The sequence below is a fragment of the Dendronephthya gigantea genome, unplaced genomic scaffold, assembly GCF_004324835.1.
Source record: "Dendronephthya gigantea isolate DGI-Jeju-01 unplaced genomic scaffold, DenGig_1.0 000153F, whole genome shotgun sequence".
Lineage (NCBI taxonomy): Eukaryota > Metazoa > Cnidaria > Anthozoa > Malacalcyonacea > Nephtheidae > Dendronephthya > Dendronephthya gigantea.
In genome coordinates this window covers 184,079-190,382 of record NW_021163163.1, presented here as the reverse complement: position 1 = coordinate 190,382, position 6,304 = coordinate 184,079, and the positions used below count along the sequence as shown (strand labels likewise).

General features: G+C 35.1%; 1 long non-coding RNA gene across 1 annotated transcript; it reads left to right on the top strand.

The window, feature by feature from the left end:
- Nucleotides 1–2,871: 2,871 nt before the first annotated feature.
- On the top strand, nucleotides 2,872–5,838 carry LOC114537182. The gene is made up of 4 exons (XR_003688560.1): nucleotides 2,872–2,960; nucleotides 3,142–3,305; nucleotides 4,408–4,506; nucleotides 5,026–5,838. It is a non-coding gene; the product is annotated as an uncharacterized LOC114537182 (long non-coding RNA).
- Nucleotides 5,839–6,304: the final 466 nt, after the last annotated feature.

Sequence of the window (6,304 nt, the reverse complement as noted above, 5' to 3'; positions counted from 1 at the left end):
AATTGAGAAAACAAAACCTTCGGATGCTTTAGACGAAGCAATTTTGGATTTGTCACGTGGGATTATTGGTTAGTGTTCCTCGAGCTATATACAGTCACTACAGATATCGAGTTGTACGATATGAGAATACTAGAAACTGTTTTGAACATTTTTTACTAGGTTCATCATTGGCTAGTGCAATCCTCACGACTGTGATCTGTGCGCTTTCCCTCATTCTTTTCATGGAAAATCATAAGTATGAAGAAAAAGAAGCGTAATCCATAGTTTTTGATATTCAGGGTTCCCCTCAAAAAGCAAGACCATGCATGCAGTAAGCTAATGCCATACTAAGCAAGACCAATAGGCTAATGCTATGAGCTGAATCCAAGAATCAGTATATAGAAGTCAGTAATTACTATACTGCATGAAACTTGTGCAAATCTTCATGTTAGATAAAACAAATTAAACCAAAGGTGGTATATCCAAAAATGCAGTTCTTTTTTAAAATATTGTTTTATTTGAATCGTCGTAGATCCATCGAGATACATTTTATACGTTTGTAAAACATGTATTTTCTACAATAGGACACCGAAAAGAATTTTGCATTCGGAAAAAAATTAAGGGTTTTTAGGACACCCTGTAGTGTTGGATTAGTTTTTATATACCTGATCTTCCTTGTATTATATTTCAGGAATAACATGCTGAGAATGTTCAGAGGGGATAAATCGTTCATCGCTAAGAACATAAGCGTGTCTCAGTTTATGGTTGTAAGTTGAGCAACTAGTCTTTCTCACGATGACAAATATGCCGCCATTTTGGGGGTACTTTTTTACAAAACTGTAAGTGCAACAGCTCAAGACCTTGTAACGGCGACTGTCTTTAATTTTAGGCTGAATTTATTCTTCAAATGGTCTGTTGATTCTAAAAAAAATTATTTTCATGTTGTTTTTTAAAATAATTTTTAAACCCGTTTGAGAAAATTGAAAGTACCCAGAAACGTCATCCTGAGAAAGGCTAATTGCATTTCTAAGTTGTTGTTATCCGAGCAGGGAAGTGAGCCAAGAGAATTCTCAGTAAAGGGATATATTTGATAATAAAAAATTAATCAATGTTGCAAGTGTACTTACAATTTCATTACGTGTAAACATTGCAGTTATCTTAATGACGACGGGAATTCACTCTCTCTCTCGCTAGCAAGCAATGCACTTACGTTACTCCATTTTTCCAGGGAAAAGGACTTCGATATCATAGTTTTCAAATTGGATACTTTTTGTGGGGTAGGTGTTAGTTGATTATGCATGATAAGTATGTTATACCATCAAATTGATGGTTTAGATCAACCCCTAAATCGGTACATGTTAGATCAGTAGCATTTGTTATTTCCACCAAAGCAAGGGGTATAAAATCTACAGTTATGGAGGTGCTATTATAACACTTTAACATTATAACAGTGTATACATCATGTTTAATTGAGAAATTAATTATATCGCGACACTCTGCTCCTGTCCATAGATAGACGATCATCAACTATACTCATCAACTATTTTTGTGTTAAATTTTTTTCTATACAGTGAGGGCCATCCTAATGGTCATATTGCATTGATATCGCTTCTTTTTCTTTGCAGGCTTTCTTTTAAATTGGATTTTCATATGTATCCCATGTTTTCTTTTGTATTCCTTGAAATTTTCCTGGGTTCAGGATTGGATCCTCGGCTATATCAAGGGCGGCGGGTAGGTGGAATCAACCGTGTTTATGTACCCTTAAGATTTTTTCATTTAAACATTCTAGCAATGTTATTAAACATTGTGTTCAGGTATCTCCTGTTTTGCAACGTTAAATACTTTAAATACTTACTCTCTATTTATGTAATGTGATTTATTTTCGCATATATATATATATATATATATATAATATATATATATATATATATATATATTATATTATATATATATATATATTGCCAGCCATGAATTTTGCATACCCCTTCCGCAGCTCAGTTTTCTGAGCATCAATAAAATTTTAACCCGTTTTGGGGTGATTTTGGCTAGGAGTAGTGGTTCTCCTAGCCGCTTTATTTCTGTCAAACAAAACGATATTTATAAATACATTCCATTAAAATTCCAAATATTTATGCTCAGAAAAGGGTGGAGACAAATTACCTATTTCAGCTGTAAACGAGCTCTGTCTTCTGCTATGTCACGCATAAACTGACCGTTTGTGGTTTGGGTATTCGGTCTTTGTTAGTTTTCGAATTGCTGCTGGCCATTGACCCAAATTGCCATTGACCACCTTTCCCATATTGCCATTGACCACCTTTCCCATATTGCGTGCACTCTATTACCTGTCGGTTTTTTAGATAGGGCGCCAAGCCCATCATATAAGAGCACACTTTGCCTTCATATGCTTATAAGGGTACACCTTGCATTGTAGTCTATTTATAAAATCACGTTCACATAAATCACATTTCCTTCGTAAATATTTTGTTAAATATTGCTGGCATTTTACTTGTACATTTTATGGACAGAAATACTCAGACCTTTTGACCCAAACTTTGTATATTATTTTCATACAGTTTTTGCATCTGAATCAACTAATCAAAAGGAAGTCAAGTCCGTATCGGTTCTGCTCATAAGTCATAACAATGTGGGTCCTGTAGCATAAAACTTACCCATATTTCGCACGTATCAAATATTTCTAATAAGCGTTAATTTCATTTAAAAACATAGCGAGCCTAAATAGTGTCAGATATTCAGACAGTACAGCGTTTTTTAAAACTATTGAAGTTTAAACTTTAAACAAAGCGTTTGTCTGCATACGAACTTGGCTTCCATTTTAATGCAAGTCTTAACAGTTTTTGTTTGACATTCTATTTAGCGTACTCTTTGGCTTGGCTTTTCTTTCGGCTGTGCTCCATTGCAGCTTCTGTGACAATATTCCGGGATCTTAACTTCTCTAGAAACGTCATTTCCATAAACAACAGGTACGCCTTCATTGCGCTTTCTGAGGGGCTAGACGGTACACTGGTCGAGTCAGATTCCAATACCACGAAGCCATCATTTTTAGTTAAAATATTTGTAGGATTTCAAGGACTTTACTTTAGAAATATGAGACACACTCTGATTTACCTTGGAAATATCGTATATTTTTCTTCCTCTCCGCAGGAATGTCTATTTGGTGTTTTCTTATTTCTGGTTTTTCGTGGGACTTCCGATGGGTGTCTTTTCTGCCATATTTCGTATTCTAAAAACAATGATTGTGGGATTTCTGATGTTGCCCAGAATTGATCATAGCATCATGCCTGATGGTTTTCAACGGTTTGATCCAGGTAACGCAGAGGGACAGAAAGGTGGGAAGAGGGAGAGAGAGGGTTTAAGTGATCTGTTTATATTTTGATTTTTTTAACATCTCACATGCCATAATATTAATATAGCATGATAAACATATATGAACGCTTATTTTTTTGGGCTTCCTCTAACTAGAGAGTGCTCAATACTATAGATAGAGATTAAGATATGCTGAAAGTATTGTTTTACCAAAAATCGTCCACTACAGTCTGTTTCACGAAATGATGCTGCTTGAGTAGTTTTGGTCAAAACGTGGGTGGGCTTTCAAACAATGCATGCATTTCTAAGATTTTTTCGTATAACATGTCAGCTTGAAACATTCTTTTGTGATTAAGGTGGCTCCCTACAATTTTTTAAAATATTGAAAACTTGTGGTTTTGATTTAAAATTTTAGCACAAGATTTCTTGGTAAGGAAAAGAAATTTCCCAGATATATTAACCAACATTCTAACAGTCAGAAATTGCCCATAAGCATGACGTCATTATCGTTGTTATGGTAACAATGGCGATTCAATATGGCCGACATTTTACCTATTAACGCATTTTACTCGAAAACAAGTTCGGTTACCCCAATTTTTTATTTTATGAAAAGTTTTCTTAGAAAAAAATGGAAAATTTGAACCAGTTAAAAAAAATTCTATAGAGCCATAATTAATAGAAATTAAAAAACGGGGTTTTTCATCATAGAAATTTTTTGGCTTTATAGAATTTTTTTAAACTTGCTCAAATTTCCCATTTTTTTGTAAGAAAACTTTTTATAAAATGAAAAGTGGGGTAACCGAACTTGTTTTCGAGTAAAATGCGTGAATAGGTAAAATGACGGCCATATTGAAACGCCATTGTTACCATAACAACGGTAATGACGTGATACTCAAAGACAATTTTCGACTGTTAGAATGTTGGTTAATATATCTAAAAAATTTCATTTTGTTTAACAAGAAATTTCCTGCCAAATATTATTTCAATCTAAATCATTAGTTGTCCATGTTCTTAAAACTGTAGCAAGCCACCTTAAATAAGGAAACTAATTATGATTTTTTGTTTAACAAAAAGGTATCTATCTATATCTTAATTCTTTAAAAGGTTACAATGCGTACATCTGTTATCTTCACGTCCAAGCAGCTTTCAGAAACCCAGTTCTTCGAGTGGTTTGTCAAACACTGATCGATGATCACGAAACACGTAAGTTCTGAAGAAAGGTTAAAACCTATACACCACGGTTAACGGTAGCTTGTAAATAGTTATTAATCATCAACAGAAGCAAAACGGGCTATCCATATAATTATTATTAATTCATTCGGAATTCAGCTGTTTTTAAACTATTCTCGGAATCGTTCACATTAATTGGTATTGGTCCCACTCAGTCAAGTACTCAGAGAATATATACCTATATCAGTATTTAAAAACTATATATATATATATATATATATATATATATATATATATATATATATATATATATATATACATTATTCATTGTTATATGCGAATACTAATATCCATATAACTTATCATCATGATTATATGCCAATTAACGATACAACAATTGGTTATTTGAATGACATAGAAAACCTCTATTATAGACTCATGCAATCATTGCCACACTTGTGGTGGTCATAACCACCAACCACTAGCGCTAAATTCAGTTTTCCAATATCAAAGAATGTTTATCTGACTTCCTCATCGTTGTATATATCCTAGAAAGGAAATGTGGACCAAAGTGGACTCGCTCTCCCCAGGCCCGCGCCAAGTGGTTCATCGCACTCACCTTGGCTCGCAATCCACAACTTGCAGCTGAACGAAAACGTGCGAACACAATGTGTGTCAAAGATAGCGACGTCAAAATCGATGTTGGTAATTATGGCCCAGATAATGCAGGATTAATACTAGATAAGTAAACAATGTTAAGTTTGCATGTTTCTTTAGACTTTCTTTTTTATTAGCTAGTTATAGTTGTATTAGATTTTCTTTTTTTATTAGCTAGTTGTATTACGTTTGGAAACGAACCGTGCATGACAAAACATTTTCATCCACACATGCATTTTCGAATGTGAAAAGCACGGTGTTTTGACGATATCAAGCCTTGTTGTCATGTTGTGGTTAATGAAGAAATGTAGTATTAAAATAACAAATATAGTGCACCGGTACAAGGTTCCTCACAAAGCTATTGGATCCCAAACACTGTCCTTGCTGCGATCCTTGCTTGCTAAAGCAGGAATATCTGTAGACTACACGGGACATTCAACGAGATCAACCTCGATATCGGAAGCGCAAACGTGGGCGTGCCGTTGGAGATTATACTAGGTGCAGCTTGATTGGTTTTCGGCAAATGTTTTTAACAAACATCATAAAAAGACTCAAAATACCTTTGCAAATGCTGTGTTAAGTACATAGTTGTTGAAAATTAAAAGTTCATTTTCTGTTTTGCTTTGTTTGTCGGTTTAGTATCAGAGGCCTTGCAGTAAGGCTTTGAAATCTGCACCAGTATTGTGAGTATCAGTCGAAGAAGGTACGAAGGAGGAATTAAATTTCCCCGGAGGGTACTCACCTGACGGGGAGATGTAGTTCTCCGAGGACCTTCGAAGACTGATAGGAACAATACTGGTTCCCCAATCGTTATATACCGATAAATTAGCGTGGGTTCCAGACCACTGCTGGCCGCGGTTCTGCACCAGTATTGCTCCTATCAATCTTCGAAGGTCCTCGGAGAACTACATCTCCCCGTCAGGTGACCCTCCGGGGAGATTTAATTTCTTTTATATATTTAACAATGTAAATAACCAATTCATTCGCACTGAAGATGGCTTATAGTTAAGTCGAAACATGTTTGCTATTAAAAATTAATTTCAAATGCTTAAGTTCATTTCATGTGCCACTGACGCTGATAATAGGGAGATTTAGCATCAAGACGTGAACGTCATAGACGACGTGAAAATGGCGAGTAAATGGCGTGGCATGTCCATATTTGGGCGCAAACGCC